Source organism: Macaca nemestrina, chromosome 8 (assembly GCF_043159975.1).
Source record: "Macaca nemestrina isolate mMacNem1 chromosome 8, mMacNem.hap1, whole genome shotgun sequence".
Classification (NCBI taxonomy): domain Eukaryota; kingdom Metazoa; phylum Chordata; class Mammalia; order Primates; family Cercopithecidae; genus Macaca; species Macaca nemestrina.
Window position 1 is genome coordinate 134345885 of NC_092132.1, and position 19553 is coordinate 134365437.

Consider the following 19553-nt stretch of genomic DNA (forward strand, 5'->3'; position numbering starts at 1 on the left):
CTAGGATTACAGGCGTGAGCCACCATGGCCAGCCCTCAGCAGGTACCTTCTTATCTTACCAGGGGACTTGAACTTTTCTTCCCTAACCTCAGCTTTTCTTGTTCCCACCCCCTGGACATCTCTACCTTCCTCTCCATCTAAAACAAACCCCTCCCACCACCTGCCAATAAAGACCTTTGAAAAGCCTTAAGCATTAAACATTATTCTTTTCACATACGATATTAAAGACAAAATTTTGTGAAATGGCACAATTCTCATAGAGATGCAGAAATTAAAATAGTTTCTAGGTAACTTAATTAAAAAATGTTCGGCTTTAATTCACTTTATCTATCTATCTATCTATCTATCTATCTATCTATCTATGACAGTCTCTGTCACCGAGGCTGGAGTGCACTGGCATAATCATAGCTCAACTGCAGCTTTCAACTCTTGGACTCAGGTGATCCTCCTGCCTCAGCCTCCCAAGTAGCTACTAGCCACCAAACCCAGCTAATTTTTAAAATTTTTTTTGTAGAGATGAGGTCTCACTGTGTTGCCCAGGCTGCTCTCAAACTCCTGGCCTCAAGCAATTCTCCTGCCTCGGCCTCCCAAAGTGCTAGGATTACAGGCAGGAGCCACCATGCCCCACCAACTTATCTAAATATTTTTTGTTTGTTTTGGTGGGAGGGATGTGTTTACTGGGGCTCCGAGCACAAGTTTATTCTGCCTACGGTATAATCCAGACTTTCCCTCCGGGTGTCTCTATCCTACAGTCTCTCACTGCAGTTTGGAGCTATTGTTAACTCCTGCCTCTCCATCATCCTCTCTGTCCAATCAGATCGTAGATCCTGCAGGCTCTATCCACTCCTTACAGCCCTCCCCATCACCCTCTTTTCTTTCTACATCTATTAGCTCATCTGAGGTCGTCCAAAGGATTGCAAAACGTCCAAGTCATCTTAGACCTTAGACATCTTCTAATTCTCACCACCTCAATTTTATAGACATACAAAAGGGAGACCCAGAAAGACAAGAGGGATTTCTAAAGGTCACACGGCTAGTGGATGACAGACCTGGTCTCCTTGACAGCTCTAATAACCCTGCTAGTTTCTTTGCCTGCACTCTGGCCCATTAAATCCATTCACACACAACAGTCCGATTTACGCCTCCAGGGCTGCTGCCATCACGACCTTGCTCTGCCCAAAAGCTTGAGTGGCTCTTCACTGACTTCAGAATCATCTCCGGCCCTCTTAGCTGGCTTTCAGGCCTTTCCATTTCGTGGGGTTCCAACACCGACCTCTGCAAACTTGAATCTGATGGGAGGGGCCAGAGTGCATTCCCTAAAACATCACATCTATCATCACCATTAGCTCCATCAACAATGAGGGATTCCTGTTGTCCATCACAATGTTAATGAAAAGACCCCACTTGGCTGCCCAGTCCTGTGTTCTACCTGAGACGCTCCCAAAGAGGCGGCATGTACAGAGGTTAAGTCCTTCATCTGGAGAATCAGCTGACCACATTCGTGTTCAAACTCCTCTGCTGTTGAGCTGTGTGACGTTAGATAAGGTTGCTTAGGTCAGGCATGGTGGCCTAAGTAACTCCTGTAATCCTGTAATCCCAGCACTTTGGGGGGCTGAGACAGAAAGATTATAAAAATTAGCTGGGCGCCGTGGTGTGCGTCTGCAGTGACAGCTACTCAGGAGGCTGGGGTGGGAGAATCACTTGAGCCTGGGAGCTTGAGGCTGCAGTGAGCTGTGATGGCGCCACTGCACTCCAGCCTTGGCAAGAGAGGCGCCTGTCGGCCGGGCGCGGTGGCTCAAGCCTGTAATCCCAGCACTTTGGGAGGCCGAGACGGGTGGATCATGAGGTCAGGAGATCGAGACCATCCCGGCTAACACAGTGAAACCCTGTCTCTACTAAAAAATACAAAAAACTAGCCGGGCGAGGTGGCGGGCGCCTGTAGTCCCAACTACTCGGGAGGCTGAGGCAGGAGAATGGCGTGAACCCGGGAGGCGGAGCTTGCAGTGAGCTGAGATCCGGCCACTGCACTCCAGCCGGGGCGGCAGAGACTCCGTCTCAAAAAAAAAAAAAAAAAAAAAGAGGCGCCTGTCTCAAAAAATAAATAAGTTACTTAGGCTGGGCTCAGTGACTCACGCCTGCAATCCCACCACTTTGGGAGGCCGAGGCGAGTGGATCACTTGTGGTCAGGAGTTCGAGAGCGGCCTGATCAACATGTTGAGAACCCCGTCTCTACTAAAAATACAAAAATTAGCTGGGTGAGGTGGCACACACCTGTAATCCCAGCTACTCAGGAGGCTGAGGCAGGAGAATTGCTTAAACCCGGGAGGCAGAGGTTACAGTGAGCTGAGATTGCGCCACTGCACTCCAGCCTGGGTGACAGAGTGAGATTCTGTCTCAAAATAATAATAATAATAATAAAATAAATACATTGCTTAAATTTTCTGGGCTTCCCAGGGTTGTTTTGACAATTATATGAGATAATACTCAATACAATTTAAAGTATTGCTACTGTTTATTATGACTACCACAATTTAGTGACGTGACACTTATTAGTATTTGTTAACAAAGCGTCCCTGCTTCAGGCCATGTTGGGCTACAGTGGTGCCCCAGGTTCCCTTGGCCTGGCGAAGCTCTACCCCGTGGGAAACAACTGATCTTATTCTGATGAGTTGTCTCCCCACCCTGCAGCCTTTTCTCTCCAGGTTTCAACCCCAGAAGGCTGCCTTATAGGGGTATGCCCCGGTACAGAGGCACAGCCGAGGAAAGAAAGGAACAAGGAGGGATTCGCTGGGGGTTGTGGGGAAGCAGGGCTGGGCCGGGCCAGCCTGTGACTGTGACACTGACCGAAAGGGAGCTGGTTGGAATCCTTATTCACCACCTTTGTTTTTTTTTTTCTTTTTTTGAGACAGGGTCTCACTCTGTCGCCCAGGCTGGAGGTCAGCCACACGATCTCACAAGTTCAGGTTGCTCACTGCAACCTCCGCCTCCAGGGCTCAAGCGATTCTCCCACCTCAGCCTGCTGAGTAGCTGGGATTACGGGTGTACGCCGCCACACCCGGCTAATTTTTGTATTTTTAGTAGAGACGGGTTATTCACCACCTTTGGCCCCTCTTTCCCTCTCCCTCCTCTTTTAGCTGTGCCACATAGTGCCAGCCTGAGTGTATACATATGCACACACATGCACACACACACACACAAGCATGCACACGTGCAGCCCCCACCCCCCTGCATTCTCCTTTTGCCCCTTGCCCCCCCCCCACTGCCTCAATTACAGCTAATTGAGAGGTAAATAGGCTCACCACAGCAGTTGTAATCAGTGACATGTGAAGCGAATTAAATTTCTTACACCAAAAATAACAGGACGATTTGCCTGCCATGGCCCATCATTCAGATGGTCGCTTCTTGGGTTGCGGGGGCCGTGCACACATAGCCTGTGGGTTTCAAGGTCCAGGGTTCCCTTTGCTTGACTGGCTCTTCCAGGCAGAGACTCGAAGGGTTCAGCAAAGCAGGCTGGGGGTGGTGGGTATTATCCATGCCAAATACGAAGGAAGTGCCCTGGAGTCCCTGGCATTGACTGGGCTGGGTGCTGGCTGACTTCTCAGTCCTGTCACTTGCATTTAACCCTCACAGCACCCCTGCGTTCTACACCTTCAAGGCAAATCATACTGTGCACAGTGGATAGTCGCAGCCCCAGGCCTGCGACTGTGGCCAAGGCACATGCTCTTGGTCTGCTGCCAGACTGCCTCCTCCTCCCAGCCTTGCTACAGCAGAGGACAAGAGACACAGTGGTGGCCAGGGTCACCCTGCTGTCCTCCCACGCTACGCATCAGAGTGGCCCAGCTCTCCCAGGTCACCGTTTCTTCTGGCCCCTGAAAAACACCCATCTGAGCCGGGAGGTGCTTGGCCTGCTCTGCCCATCTGGATTGCTGCCATGCTGGGGGGCAGGAAGGCTGCCTGGGACCCGCCCACCCCTTGGAAAGAGGAAAGGAGTTGCCTGAGCGCAGTTGCCCACTGTCAACCTCACCTGCCTCCTTCACCAGCTTCCCAGGCCCCTCCCCTGTGAAGCAAATGCTTTCCAGGGAAATTCTGGCTCCAGTCTTCATCTGGCTGGGCCTCCAAGACTATACTTAGAAAGTGGGAGAGGACACAGCCCTGCCAATGGGCCAGCTCCAGGGAGAGCTGGCATCATCCAAGACTTTGGCTGCAGAAAGCCAAAGGCAAGTCCCCCACTCAAAGTCCCGCTCCCGCCACCCAATCCGGTTACCGCCTGTCTCCCCCTGCTTCCTGAGCCCAAGAGCAGTGAACGCGCTCAGGCCCGATTTCCTGCTGCTGTCTTACAATATTCTAGTTTGATCAGGAATTTCCCTACTTATTGATTCCCAAAGGGTACAGCTATATCAGAAAAGGAAAAAGCCTATTAAGCAAATGTGCTTTTTCTGTAGACACACACACCACACACACGCACTGCTCCTTTTCTCTAGTTTCTAGATGTCTTTTAAACTTAGGACTTCAAAAGTATCTGTGTGTGTGTATGCATGTGTTTTTCAGAGGTGTTTGTGTGTGTGCATGCATGTGTTTTTATGTGTGTTTGTGTATGTATGTGGGTATGTATATGCGTTCGAATATGCATATATATAGCTGTGCATGTGTGAGTCTATGTATATGTGTGCATATGCATATATGGGGTGAGTGTATGTGTGCATGCATGTGTATGTCCACATGTATATGTGTGAGTGTGTGTATGTAAGTGCATGCATGTGTGTATGTGTGGGTGTGAGTCTATGTATATATATGTGTATGCATGTATATGTTTATGTAAATTGTGTGTGTATATGGGGTGGGTTGAGTGTATGTATGTGCATGTGTGTGTATATATGTATATGTGTATGTGTATATGTATTGTGTGTGTATACATGGGGGTAGGTGTGAAACTGTGTATGTGTGTGTACATATGTATATGGATATGGATATGTGTGTGGGGTGATAGGTTGTGTGTGTATATGTAGGCATGTGTATATCTGTGTGTGTATATATATGTATATGTGTATTTGCATGTGTGTGTATACATGGGGGTAGGTGTGTGTGTTTTATATGCATATCTGTGTGTATATGTGTATATGTGTATGTGTATGTGTGTGCATATCTGTGTGTATGTGTGTGTACATATGTATATGGGTATGTATGTGTGTGGGGTGGTAGGTGTGTGTATGTATGTGTATATCTGTGTGTATATATATTTATATGTGTGTGTATTTGTATGTGTGTGCATACATGGGGGTAGGTGTGAGTGTATGTGTATGTATGTATGCATATGTATGTGCGTATCTGTGTATGTGTGTATATATCTGTATAGGTATATGTGTATGTGTGTATGTGTGTGTATAAATGGGGGTAGGTGTGTGCATATGGTGTATGTATGTATGTGTATATATGTGCATATCTGTGTGTATATACACATATTTGTATGTGTGTATTTGTGTGTGTGTTTGTATAAATGGGGGTAGGTGCATGTGTATGGTGTATGTGTATATATGTGCATATCTGCGTGTATGTGTGTATATATATGTGTATGTGTGTATGTATTTGTGTGTGTATAAATGGGGGTAGGTGTGTGTATGTGTACATATGTGCATATCTGTGTGTGTATATATGTATATGTGTATGTATATGTATTTGTGTGTATGTGTGTATACATGGGGGTAGGTGTGAGTGTGCATGTGGGTGTGTGTATATGTGCATATCTGTGTGTGTATATGTATATGGGTATGTGTGTATGCATTTGTGTGTATGTGCATGTATACATGAGGGCGGGTGTGTGTGTGTGTGTGTGTGTGTGTGTGTGTGTGTGTGTGGATGTGTGGATGTGGGTAGGAGGGGCTGGAGGGTGTCTGCAAATGGAAGGTGCTGCCTTCCTTCCATTCTTTCTTGTCATCCCCACCCCCACCAGCACCAGGGCACTTGCTAACCTCACGGAGGTGCCTGTGATGCGAATGAGGACGCAGCACGCAGACCTGTCTGAGGGAAGCTTTTCTGGGGAAGACCTTTTCTGGGGAACTCCCTGGGGAAGACCTCGGGGAAAAGAAGCCAGAAGGATGGGTAGAGAGGCGAGTTCACCACGGGGCAGTCACAATGGAGGGCCCAGCTGCTCCTCACCTGGGGTGGGGTGGGAGGGCTAGGCCTTGACGTCCCCACCCTTACCCCAGCCTCAGACCCCAGCCAGTGCCTGGGCCCCTCCCTAAACTAGGATGGGTGTGTGCCTGGGCCAGGACGCTCTCTCCAGCCGAGGGCAAGCCTCAAAGAGGGACACAGCTCTGCACTCTCGACAGCTGGGGAATGAAAGCCTCCCCCTGGAGGGGAATCGGGGTCACCCTCGAGTCCCCCAACGCCCCCCTTTCTCTCCCCTCTTCTCTGCGCTCATCATTGCCGCGCCCCCTGCCTCTGAACCCTGCCCCACAAACCAACGCCTAATGGATGTGGCAGAGTCCTTCACCAGTCCCCACCCCCCAAGCCCTCCATGGAAGGCATCGAAACCAAACCGCACATCCCGGGCCAAGCTGCAGCATGGGCTGCATTCACGTGACTCTTCCTGCCCCACAGCCAACTGTGTAGAGATTTGCGGACACTGGTCAACAGGAAGCAAACTCTCCGGGAGAAGGAACCTTGGCTGAATGCCTCCAATGTGCTTCGGGGTCCAGCCAGAGTCTGGGCTGGCGAGGGAAGAGAGCTGGGGCGGAGGTGGCTCCTTGTAGTTGTTCTGTGGGTTGCCCAAGAGCCAGGCTCCTTACTGAGAGCCAGCTCAGCTGTAGGTGACCCCTGACAGGTGGCCCTATCTTATCCTCTAATACATCGGCCCCAGAAGCCAGCCCAGCACCCATTGGCCCCCGGCAGACGCTCAGTAGGAGGGCAGGAAGGGCTCTGGACGGGGAGTCAGACTTCCTAGGAGCTACATGTCCAGTTCTCCCAATTGGCCTTCAGCAAACCCCTTGACCTCCAGGAGCCCAGCTCCTCCTACCCACAGGGTCATGGTGACCCGGAAAGGACTTGGGCTGCCTGGCAAGGCCGCCATTTTAGGCAGTAAATGACAGAGAAAGTGGCTGTTTCCAGGCTATTGTACCCAACAGAGAGAAGAGAGAAAAGACTGCGACCATGGGGGAGGTGTCAGGGACAGCTGAGGGCTTTCCCTGCCACAGCAGGACGTGCTGCTGCACGGAGGCTGTGAAGACCCCCAGCACCCTGGGGGTGGGGGGAGCTGGGAGCAGGCTTAGCATGAGGTGGGGTTCCCCCTGCTTTGTGTCCCCGGAAGGGCAGGCACAGTGACAGGCCCTGCTTTCTCTCAGAGGCCCTGAGAGGAAGGGAGGGGAGAGAAGGAGTGGTCTTTGCGTCTAGTCCAATCTGTCCATTTCCGGTTGGGGTCTCAGGGCACTGGTTACTCCTTAATCACTTCGGGGCTTAATTACAAGGAGGGGGGTGGGAAATGGGGAGTGGGTGAGGGGTGGGAGCCCTAGGGCTGGTTATCGCAGCCATGCTTCAGGGTGGGATCGCACCATAGCGAGATCCTTGTGACACTTTGCCACGAAGTTCGGGGTCTGTCAGTTTCCTAGGGCTGCCATAATGAGTTACACAGACCACGTGGCTTAAAACAACAGAAATTAATCCTCTCCCAGTTCCAGAGGCTGAGAGTCCAAGATTGAGGTGCTTGGTCCAGGGGTTCGTTCCCCCAGAAGGCTCCAGGGGAGCTTTCTTCCTCGCCTCTTCCAGCTTCTGGTGGCTCCAGGTGTTCCCCGGCTTGTAGCCACATCACTCCCATCTTCGCCTCTGTCTACACGGCTATCTCTTCCCTGTGTCTGTGTCTCTGTGGGGCGTTTCCCCCTCTGGGTCTCTCTTCTTATAAGGACACCAGTCCTATTGGATTAAGAGCCACTTCCTCTTAACTAATTACATCTGCAACGATCCTATTTCCAAATAAGGTCACATTCTGAAATCCTGGGAGTTAGGACATCAACATGTCTTTTGGGGAGACACAATTCAATCCATAAAAAGGGGCATTGGGAGGACTGAGATTCCTGGGGCTTGCTAAACGCCCAAGTCCCTCCTGCTCCGTCCAGATAGGAGCAAACGCCATGAAAAGGAGGGCTGCCAGACGGGGGAGGGTCCCAGGGAGTGTCTAGCGAGTGCCCGTGAACTCCGAGAGGTTGTTTAAACCGCCCTCTGTTAAGAAGGGGGTGGGGCCCGGGTGGGTAACTCACTCAAAGCAACATGATTTTCCCCAGAATAGACCCAGGTCCCAAGAGTGGGGCACAGGGGCCCATCCCCCTTTGAAGTGCAAATGCCGGCCCCTGGGTGCAGCCCTCCCAGAATAATCAGTGTCTTGCATCTGCTGCCCTGCCTGAAGTGCGACCCGCCAGCTGCTCTCGTTCTCTGGGTGCCCCACTGGCTGAAGTCAGGTGGCTGGAGGATCAGGCCCCAGGCAGACCCGGTAATCAGCACTTAGCAGGGAGGGGGAATTAAGAAAACAGTGTGTTTAATGTGCTGGGTGGCAGCTGCGGCCCCGCTCCCATTTGCTTAGATACCTGCTGTCCCCACTGGGCCCTGGGTGGGGGGAGGGTGGCATGAGCAGCCCTTTGTTTAACAGCAGCTCACTTACAGGAGCCCCAGGCTGTCGGGCAGGTCGCAGGAGGAGGATGGGACATTTGGTGGTTTTGATAACAATCAGCAGTGACCTTGGTGATAAGGATGCTTAGCGCCAGGCTCCCCTGCGGCTGAGGGTCCCAGCTGGCTGTTCTAGGGTCACCCATGAGGCTCCACCTTAAACCCCAGAGCTTCTCCACAAGAGAAGTCAAAACCAACACCACTGACAGGAGGATTCTGCTCTGAAAGCTGGGGCTTGGGAACCAGACGGAGCAGGAGCAGGAGCAGCTATGGAGACTGGTGGTGAGACCCAGCGCTCCATCGGGCTTTGGTTAAGTTATCTAACCCAAACCTCAGTTTTCTCATCTGTGAAACAGGAATCAGTCGTTACAGGGTGGGCATGAAAAACTGTATGTAAAACACCTGTCAATAATATTCAACATACTCTTTCCTCACTAGGACCCAAGGTGCCTCTAGAAAGGGTTAAGTCCTGGCACCTGCTCCCTGCAAAAATGAGTGAGGTCAGGTGAGAGAAAAACACCAGGTAGCCCCATCCTGGCCTCCTGTGCTCAGACCTTGCTCAAGAAGGGATGGCTTCTTTCTTTCTTCCTCCAGATCCTTTATCTGCCCCTTCTCAGCCATGACCACGTTACCTCTTGGGCTACCTGCCTCTTTTAGGGCCCTAGTGGGGCAGATCTGTCTTGGCTGAGATAAAACAAGGCCAACCTGAACAGCTCCTAGGCTGAGCAAGACAGCCTGAAATTCAAGGTTCACTGAGCGAGTGCTCTGAACAAACTCCCAGCACTGGCACCCGGAGCCTGGGGTCTATAGGCCCAGCCAGAGCTGGGGAAGGTGGACTCGGGCATGCAAAGCTGCCACCTGGGGGTGATGCCCAGGGCTGCCTTCTCCAGAGCTTCTCCTTGGAAGGGATAGAGCTGTGCCTGTTCTTTCCCAGGAGGGAAAGGCCTCCTGGCACTGGCGCCTGCTCCTTGTGCCTTCCTGGGTCCCTCTGGGACATCAGTCCCGACCTGCCACAGGGAAAAGACCCCGTGGCTCTGAAGAGGAGGCATTGGAATAGGAACTATATTCCTTTGCTTGGGTGGGCTGCTGTAACTAAGAACCACAGGCCAGGAGGTTTCAACAACTGAAATGTATTCTCTCACAGTTCTGGAAGTCTGAAAATCAAGGTGTCAGCAAGGTTGGTTCCTCCCGCAGGCTGTGAGGGAGAATCTATTTCCTGCAGCTCTCCCAGATTCCAGCGGTTTGCTGGCAACCTTCAGCATTCCTTGGCTTGTAGCTGCATCACTCCAATCTTCACACAGGGCCTCTGTCTTCACATGTCCGTTTTTACATAACGACACCAGTCATATTGGATTAGAGGTCCACCCTACTTCAGTGTGACCTCATCTTAACTAATATCTACAATGACCCTATTTCTAAATAAGGTCACATTCTGGGTATTGGGGGTTAGGATTTAAATATATAGTTTTTGGCAGGGGACACTACTCAACCTGGACTTAAGTGTAGAGTAGGATTTGTTTGTTTTGAAGACAGAGTCTCGCTGTCATCAAGGCTGAAGCGCAGTGGTCTCATCTCGGCTCACTGCAACCTCTGTCTCCTGGGTTCAAGTGATTCTTGTGCCTCAGCCTCCCAAGTAGCTGGGATTACAGGTGCATACCACCATGTCCAGCTAATTTTTGTATTTTTAGGAGAGACGGGGTTTCATCATGTTGGCCAGGCTGGTCTCGAACTCCTGACCTCAAGTAATCCACCCGCCTCGGCCTCCCAAAGTGCTGGGATTACAGGAGTGAGCCACCACACCCGGCTGGATTTTGACCAAAGAAGTAGCACCCCCCTAATACTTGCTCTCCTAAAGCTAGGGCAAGAGAGCTTTCCAGTATGACTTATTTGGGAGAAGACAAGACAAAAACAAAAACAAAAACTGGTGTGCTTGGGGCCAGGGCCTCTGGGGCAGGAAGGAGGCTGCCCTCCCTGCATAATCACTGTCTCTCTTCTGCCTGTGTAATGTGCTGGGAAGAATTAGAAGGTCAGTCTTTGGGCTTTGCCATGAGGTAGCAGAAACTATTAAGAGTTGTCCTGGCCGGGCATGGTGGCTCACGCCTGATCACAAGGTCAGGAGATCGAGAGCATCCTGGCTAACACGGTGAAACCCCGTCTCTACTAAAATACAAAAAAAAAAAAAAAAAAAAAAAATTAGCCAGGCGTGGTGGCGCACGCCTGTAGTCCCAGCTACTCGGGAGGCTGAGGCAGGAGAATGGCATGAACCCGGGAGGCAGAGCTTGCAGTGAGCCAAGATCACGCCACTGCACTCCAGCCTGGGCGACAGAGCGAGACTCCGTTTCAAAAAACAAAACAAAACAAAAACTTGTCCTGTGAGCTGACTTAGAGCCCAGTGATCTAGCATGATTTGGAGAGAGGAGTGGCCTCACGCCTCTGCCTCATGGCTCTGCCTCTGGGGAAACCGCCCAGGTACAGTCCACATGCATGCATCCCACTAAGCTGCCCTTCATCTCTCCAGGCCCCTTCCAGATCTGTCAATCTGCCTAACTAGTTGTGCCTATGTCAGAGAGCTGTTTTGATAAGTAAATCAGATGATTAGGGCAAGCTGGCACACAGTAAATGCATGAATTCTGGCCATTGCTAGCCCGAGTCAGGGAGGGATGCCCTGCAGAGAACACAGAAGGTATCTTACAGTGTAGAATTGCTGGGAATACAAGGACAAACGAGACCGGGGTGGAATGAGGGCAGCGGGCACGGGGAAAGGAGGTGCCTAGGATGACTCCCACTAAGAGATCCACAGGAATACGGAAGAGGAGCTGCCTCCCCAGGCACCAACTTGAGCACCCCGGCTCTTAAAGCTCCCTCTTCCCGTGTGGTCTACTGACACCTGATGGTAAATAATGGAAATGCAGCAAGAGTTGCAAGATTTTGTGTATGTGTGTGTTTTTCTTTTAATTTTACTTCTGTAACAGGATTAAAAGTACTGCTGCCTCTTCAGACACATGGATACCGCGCCTATGGCCACTCTAAGTTTCCGCACATATACCAACTGACACAGACCTGAAACTATGAGAGCTTTACGCTGGGGTCCATGATGGTGCTGCTGCTGCTGGGCGTCTTTCTGTTCAGGGCCAGGTCAATCCCAGGACAGCCTTCAGAAAAGAGTCAGGCCGGGCACAGTGGCTCATGCCTGTAATCCCAGCACTTTGGGAGGCTGAGGTGGGGAGATCACTTGAGGTCAGGGGTTCAAGACCAGCCTGGCTAACATGGTGAAGTCCCGTCTCTACTAAAAATGTAAAAATTAGCCGGGCGTAATGGCGCATGCCTGTAATCCCAGCTACTCAGGAGGCTGAGGCAGAAGAATCGCTTGAACCCGGGAGGCAGAGGTTGCAGTGAGCCAAGATCGCGCCACTGCACTCCAGTCTGGGCCTGGGCAACAGAGTGAGACTCTGTCTCAAAAAAAGAAAAAAAGAGGAGGGGAGAGTCAGTCCTCTCTGGGTCTAAAAATCTCTAGAGTAGAAGCTGTTGCTGCTGCTTGATTACAATATGCCTTCCTCCCCTATGTCCTCCAAATAGCAAAAGAAAACCAGGCTGCCCCGGCCAACCCAAAAGGCAGCACAGCTGTCTCTTGTCATTCTGAGCACCCGAGTGTTTGGATTTGGGAAAAGGAAGTGGGAGGGGGAGAAAGAGGAAGAGAAGAGAGAACAGCTTGAGAAGGACATATCTGGTCCTTTCTTGAAATCTATTTAAAAATTAGCACTTGCTGGGGATGCCATGAGGTGGTCAATCACCTATCTAGGAATTAGGATTCAAGCCCTGAGGCACTGAGCTGAGAATTAATTATTGCTCTGGAAGGACTGGTGACACAATCTCTAGGCATCGTCAATGACCAAACTGAGCTGTGGTGGCTGGGCCTTGGGGTCTAAAGGCGCAGCCAGAGCTGGGGAGGGTGGGCTCCCTCTCTCGGGCATGAGCAGCTGCTGCCTGGGGGTGATGCCCAGGGCTGCCTTCCCTGGAGCTTCTCCTTGGGGAAGGGCACCTGCTCCTTGACGGGACAGGGCTGTGTCACCAAGACTCGGGGACCTGCAGGGGAAAGGCTTCTGAAGCTGACACCTGCTCCTTGTGCCTTCCTGCGTCCCTCAGGAGCCACGAGGATCTTGTCTTGTCCTCAGGCTATAAGAGCTCTCTAGTAACTACCCATCCCCGTCCTCTGAGACCTGCTCGTCGGTGGGTGTCACATAGCAGAAAGGAGAGGTCCTCAGGGTTAGTGGGTGCATCAGACCTTCCAGCTGCCATGCCGACCGCCCTCAGGGCAGCTTTCTGGGGGCCTCTCTTTTCATATGGTTGGGAGTCGTGGTGGTTGACGTGGAGAGAAGATAGTACAAGGTCAGTAGAGTTTGGTATTTTATTTTGCTCTTTATGAAAAGGGTGCCAGGCCCAAGCCTGTCTTTCCTGAAATAGTTTTACTTAGGAATACAATTCTGGGATCCCTAAGGTTAGCCATCCCACTAAGAAATTTTGCATACCCACTTTTATAGCCATTGACCTTATTTCTCTGATAACACTTAAGGGCCTGGTCATAACCTTCTTACCCTACAATACAAAGACAAAACAAACAAAAAACCATGGTCTTTGGAGAAGAAGCCATGAGTTAAAGCCAGGCTGGTCACACACTACCTATGTTAACTTGGGCAAGTTACGGAACATCTGGCTTTAGTACCATCATTAATAAAATAGAATGTCTCTCATCAGCCACATAAGAGACACAATAAAACATTAGCTTCCTCTAGACACTCATGGCAACTTATGATCACTAATTCTTCTAGGAGACAAGGAATCTTACTCTTTTCCCTTTGTTTTGAGATCATGAGATCATAAAATAGTTTGCATCTACTTTTGATTTTTTCTTTCTTCTTTAAAAAAAAATTTTAAAAGCATGTCATCCTTGTGCAGGGGCCATGCTAATCTTCTCTGTATCGTTCCAATTTTAGTATACTGTTGCCGAAGTGAGCACCTACTTTGGATGTCTACAATCACCCGGTGATACAGAGATAATCCCTGCTCAGATTGCTTTACAGGTAAGGAAATTAAGGCTAAATGACATAGTCATTGAGGAATGGGCCTTAAATCTCTCAAAACTGTGAATTCATTTTATCATAAAAATATAAAGCTTGTTTTTCCTTTTCGTTCAGAGACAGGGTCTAGCTCTGTTGCCGTTAGAGTGCAGTGGCATGATCATAGCTCACTGCTGCCTTGAACTGCTAGGCTCAAAAGATCCTCCTGACTCAGCCTTCTGAGTAGCTAGAACCACAGATACATGCCACCAGGCTTGACTAATTTTCATTTTTATTTTTGTACAGACAGGGTTTTGTTATGTTGCCCAGGCTGGTCTCAAACTCCTGGCCTCAAGTCATTCTCCCGCCTTGGCCTCCCAGAGTGCTGGGATTATAGGTGTGAGCCACTGTACCTGGCCCCTAAGCTTTTTTTTTTTTTTTTAACGTATATTATTAGAGATGTAGAAATGGAGGCCATGAGATTAAACAGTTCCCCACTCACCTAGAGGACCTCTCATCTCTCTTTTCTACTGTATGATGTTTCTGCCATTTGTCATGCAATTAATTAGAAAAAGGCAAAGCCAGGATTCAAACCCAGATACTCTGGTAGCTATTTTGTAGCATTTTCACTTAATCTTTAACAGTTCATTGTCCCCATTTATATGATAAATAGGGTCAGAGATAGTAAACAACTTTAATTCTCATAATGTAACAGTAGAACACAGAATTCATCTTGGATCTGCTGTTTTCCAAAGCCCATGATTTTCCATGTTAGGCGACCACAATCCGAGGACCTTTCTGCACAGCAGGAACACAGAGTGACAGAAGGAATCTCCACCAGATTTCAGCATCCTCGAGTTCCAATCCCAGTTGTTCCACTAAATCTGGGTCAGTTACTTGGCCTCCCTGAACCTCAGGTAGCGGGCGGTAATGTTCCCCCTGCCCCATCTTCAATATTAGAGGACAGTGGGTTGAGGTGGGCATGGGGGTTTGTGCTGACAACAGCCATGCACTTGGAATCTCTCCTGGGCTCTTGAGGAAAACTCTATTCCTTATTCCTTCTTTTTACATGGCAGCAGCAGAGTACTAAATACCTCCCCAGAGAGCTCCAATTGCTTGAATTTGTGTTAATGTTACTTCCTGTACGTTGGTATTTGTATTTTTCAAAGCAAGGGGAAGACCAGGGAACACAGTCCATGAGGCAGAGCTGGGGAAAAGTGCCAGGTCTGGAAGAAAAAGATCCTCTTGTCGTTAAGCTGGGAAGCCAGAGCTTCCCATTCCAGACTTCCGCACAGGTCTGTAGGGGAAAGAGCCATGGCCCCCTAAGGTATTTATTCTATCCTGTTCTATTTTTTTTTTTTTTTTTTTTTTTTTTGAGACGGAGTCTCTCTCTGTGGCCCAGGCTGGAGTGCAGTGGCCAGATCTCAGATCACTGCAAGCTCCGCCTCCTGGGTTCACGCGGTTCTCCTGCCTCAGCCTCCCGAGTAGCTGGGACTACAGGTGCCCGCCACCTCGCCTGGCTATTTTTTTGTATGTTTTAGTAGAGACGGGGTTTCAACGTCTTAGCCAGGATGGTCTCGATCTCCTGACCTTGTGATCCACCCGTTTCGGCCTCCCAAAGTGCTGGGATTACAGGCTTGAGCCACCGCGCCTGGCTATCCTGTTCTAGAAAGGGAGCTCACCACCTCAGAAAAATTGATCAGGAGCGGAGCGGTGAGTTCAGCAGTGTCCTGCCTTGAGTGAAACGGTCCATTCATTGTGTAAAAGGTCTGCTGCTGGCTTTGTGTCTTGGATTGGCATCCCCTGGAGTTTGATTTGGTGATATAGAAGGGACAGGAAAAAGCCCATCATTACCTAGAGAATATGGCAAGAAAGAGGTCCCATGTGCTGCCCAAGAGGGATCCTGGGCACAGCCATGGCACACCGGCCGCAGGCCAGATTTAGATTTCCTGGATTGTAGAAATCACGTTGGCTCCCTGTCCTCCACCCATCTGGGGACCTTAAAAGGAAGAAATCTAGCTTTGCAAAGTACATGGCTAGGCCCTGGATTTCCACAAGAAATACAGATGGCTTAAACATGTTGGAATTCTGTGATAACTTGGTTTACTTTAATACAGAATACTTTTTAATGCATTAAATTAGCAAGGATTTTTTCTCCCTATTACAAGTCAGGATAGTGGTTTCTGGAGAGAAAGGGGAGATGGTTAGTCACTGAAAGGGGACAGGATGAGGACCTCTGAGAGGCTGGAAATGTCCTGTCTAGTAACTTGGGTCTTGTTACACAGGTGTGTCTATTTTGTGGAAATGCGTCAAACTATCACAGTAATGACCTGTGCAGTTTTCTATGTATGTTACTCTAAAAGAAAATTTTCTTAAAATTAAGGCGTTTTTGGTTTTAGTGTTTTAACAAGAATGAACACCCAGTGCTAGAGAGGCTGCAACGAAATCATGGTGAGACCAAAGGCTGTCATGTATCTTTTTTAGAGCAGTGGAGCCAATATAAGTCATGAGCTTTGGTATTGTTCATATTCTTTGTCCTATACTTTTGGAAGGCTCTTAAATATCCCAGAACACAGATGAGTATTTATGTACCAACAAATCCATCACAGTGTAAGCAAAAGTTGAAAACATGCTAAATGTTAAACAACAGAGAAAATAAGGGTATATTTATTTATTTATTTATTTTTTTGAGACGGAGTCTTGCTCTGCCACCCAGGCTGGAGTGCAGTGGCCGGATCTCAGCTCACTGCAAGCTCCGCTTCCTGGGTTCACGCCATTCTCCTGCCTCAGCCTCCTGCGTAGCTGGGACTACAGGCGCCCGCCACCTCGCCCGGCTAGTTTTTTTTTTTTTTTTTTTTTAGTAGAGACGGGGTTTCACCGTGTCAGCCAGGATGGTCTCGATCTCCTGACCTCGTGATCCGCCCGTCTCGGCCTCCCAAAGTGCTGGGATTACAGGCTTGAGCCACCGCGCCCGGCCAATAAGGGTATATTTATGATAAAGTGTTATATAGTCATTAAACTGAACACTTAATAAGTGCAGTTTCCCATGCAATTAAGAGGCAGAATGTAAAATTTATGTTTCTTTAGTTTCAACTATATTAAAGCACTTGGAGTCTCATAGTAAATAAAGACCTGGTTTTTCTTAAGAAACAACATTAAGTGTATCTTTAAAAGCTCAGTAAATAAGCTAGAAGTTACTTGCTTCCTGAACAAACCTGATGATTGGGCATCATAAAAACCCCGCCCCCGCACACTGCCAATGAAAATATAAAATGCGGGAGCCACTTTGGTCAGTCGTTTGGTAGTTCTTCAAACGGTTAAACATGGAGCTATCATATGACCCAGCCATTCCACTCCTAGGGATATACTCAAGAGGAATGAAACATACATCCACACAAAAACTGATATATGAATGTTGACAGCAGCATTAATGGCCCAAAAGCAGAAACCACTCAAATGTCTGTCTACCAATGAATGGATACACACAAAGTAGTATATTCATCTAATGAAATATTATTTGGTAATAAAAAGAAATGAAGCCTGATTATGTGTCATGACCTAGATGAAACTGGGAAACACTGTGCTAACTGAAAGAAGCACTGTATGATTCCATTTATAAGAAATATCCAGAACAGGCCGGGCCGGTGGCTCACGCTTGTAATTCCAGCACTTTGGGAGGTCGAGGAGGGCAGATCACTTGAGGTCAGGAGTTCAACACCAGCCTGGCCAACATGGTGAAACCCGATCTCTACTAAAAACACAAAAATTAGCCAGGCATAGTGGCGCATGCCTATAATCCCAGCTACTCGAGAGTCTGAGACATGAGAATCGCTTGAACCCGGGAGGCAGAGGTTGCAGTCAGCTGAGATCATGCCACTGCACTCCAGCCTGGGCGACAGAGAGAGACTCCATCACACACACACACACACACACACACACACACACACACACACACAATCCAGAACAGGCAAATCCAGACACAGAAAGATCAGTGGTAGGGTTGGGGAGAAATGGAGAGTAGCTTCTAATGAGTACAGTCTTTTGGGGGTGGGGAGAGAATATGGAAATGTTATAACATTGATTGTGATAGTTGCACACTCGGTGACTTCTGTGACTAAAAATCATTGAATGGCACTTTCAATGGGTGAACTGGATGGTATGTGAATTATATTGCAGTAAAGCTGTTAAATACACACACACACACACACACACACACACACACACACAGAGTAACTAGTAACTCACTCATTCACTCACTCACTCTCTGTCTCCTCCCCTCTCTGGATAACACAAGAATGTGCATACAAACCTTCAAACCTTACTCCGCCCCTGCCTTCTGGTGGAGGTGGAGGAGGGCCCGAGTCTCACACTTCAGCCTGGTCTCATTCCTCATTGTCCCACGGGATTCATCCTCACCACTTCAGTTCCTGGGGTCTCAAGACGGGAAACAGGGGTAGCAAAGGCCAGAAAGCAGCACAATGGAGGATGGTTTCCTGAACCCTCCCTGAAAACCAAAGTGGCTGAAAGGAACAGCAGCAGACCCATGAGAAGCAAGGGGCTTTCGGCCGGGTGCAGTGGCTCACGCCTGTAATCCCAACACTTTGGGAGGCTGAGGTGGGTGGATTACTTGAGGTCAGGAGTTCGAGACCAGCCTGGCCAAAATGGTGAAACCTCATCTCTACTAAAAATACAAAAATTAGCCAGGTGTGGTGGTGTGCATCTGTAATCCCAGCTACTCAGGAGGCTGAGGCAGGAGAATTGCTTGAGCCCAGTAGGCACAGGTTGCAGGCTGCAGTGAGTCAAGATCACACCACTGCACTCCAGCCTGGGCGACAAAGTGAGACATTTAAAAAAAAAGAAGAAGAAAGGGGCTTTTGAGAAGTACTGCTAAAGGACCACAATTCCCCTCATGACACATGTAATCTAAGGAATTCAACAGAACTTTGTTATTTTGAAATTACTTTTGTTTTTCAATGGACCCCTCAGATTAAACCACATGGCTGTTTTGTAATCGCATGCACTGAAAGTTTACACCTTAAACACATATCTTCTTGACACGATTCCCATTATCTTATATATACACGGTATATACAAGGAGAAAGCAGCCAGAAATGCCGTGGGCTTTGGCTTAACAAGACAGAAAGGCAAAGCCGCAGCTGGTAAAATCATGATTGTTGAAAGGTTCTATAGGATAAAATGTTAAATATCCTCAAAGTCATAGGATTATGGAACTCTCTTCTTCATGCTTACCTGTACTTTCCAAGTTTTACATGAACAATGAACGTCTAGTAGGTAAACCACTAATGAAGTTTCCTTAGTGCTACGGTCACACTTGAGTGCTACTAAATAGTAGATCCTGCGGAAAAGTATAGTAGAACCAGAGAACAGAATGTCTTAGGTCAGAGCATATTGAGGTTTCCAGCAACCTAAGCTTGAATGAGAGTCCTGGCCTCTGTGAGTTGGTCCCAAGGCCCATGGTCAGTGCTCGCCTCCAGCTCCAGCTTCCCGTTTGGGAGAGGCCTTGATTTCCAAGAGCTGAGCTTCTAGATTTTGGAGATTTTCTACGGACAGCACAGACTCAAGAACAAAAGTACTATGTCAGGAGGCTAGATCTGACTTCTAAACCTGTTCAGTTACCAGAGAGATGAGTAACTCCCTTACTCATAAAGGGAGCGATGGTTAAGGGAACTAGAAACATTTAGACTGAAGACTTAGAAGTGGCCAACTAACTTCAGAATGGTAGAGGGTCAACACCTGGGAGAGCCCTAGGGGACAGCCCAAGGATACCCCTCCCTGAAGTTAGAGGGAGGCAAGTTTCTTGGTTTAGGAAGATTATTCCAACTACCAGAG

The 19553-nt window shown here is 48.9% G+C and overlaps 1 pseudogene; it reads right to left on the minus strand.

The window, feature by feature from the left end:
- Positions 1 to 13566: 13566 nt before the first annotated feature.
- Positions 13567 to 13662, minus strand: LOC112426709 (U6 spliceosomal RNA; annotated as a pseudogene).
- Positions 13663 to 19553: the final 5891 nt, after the last annotated feature.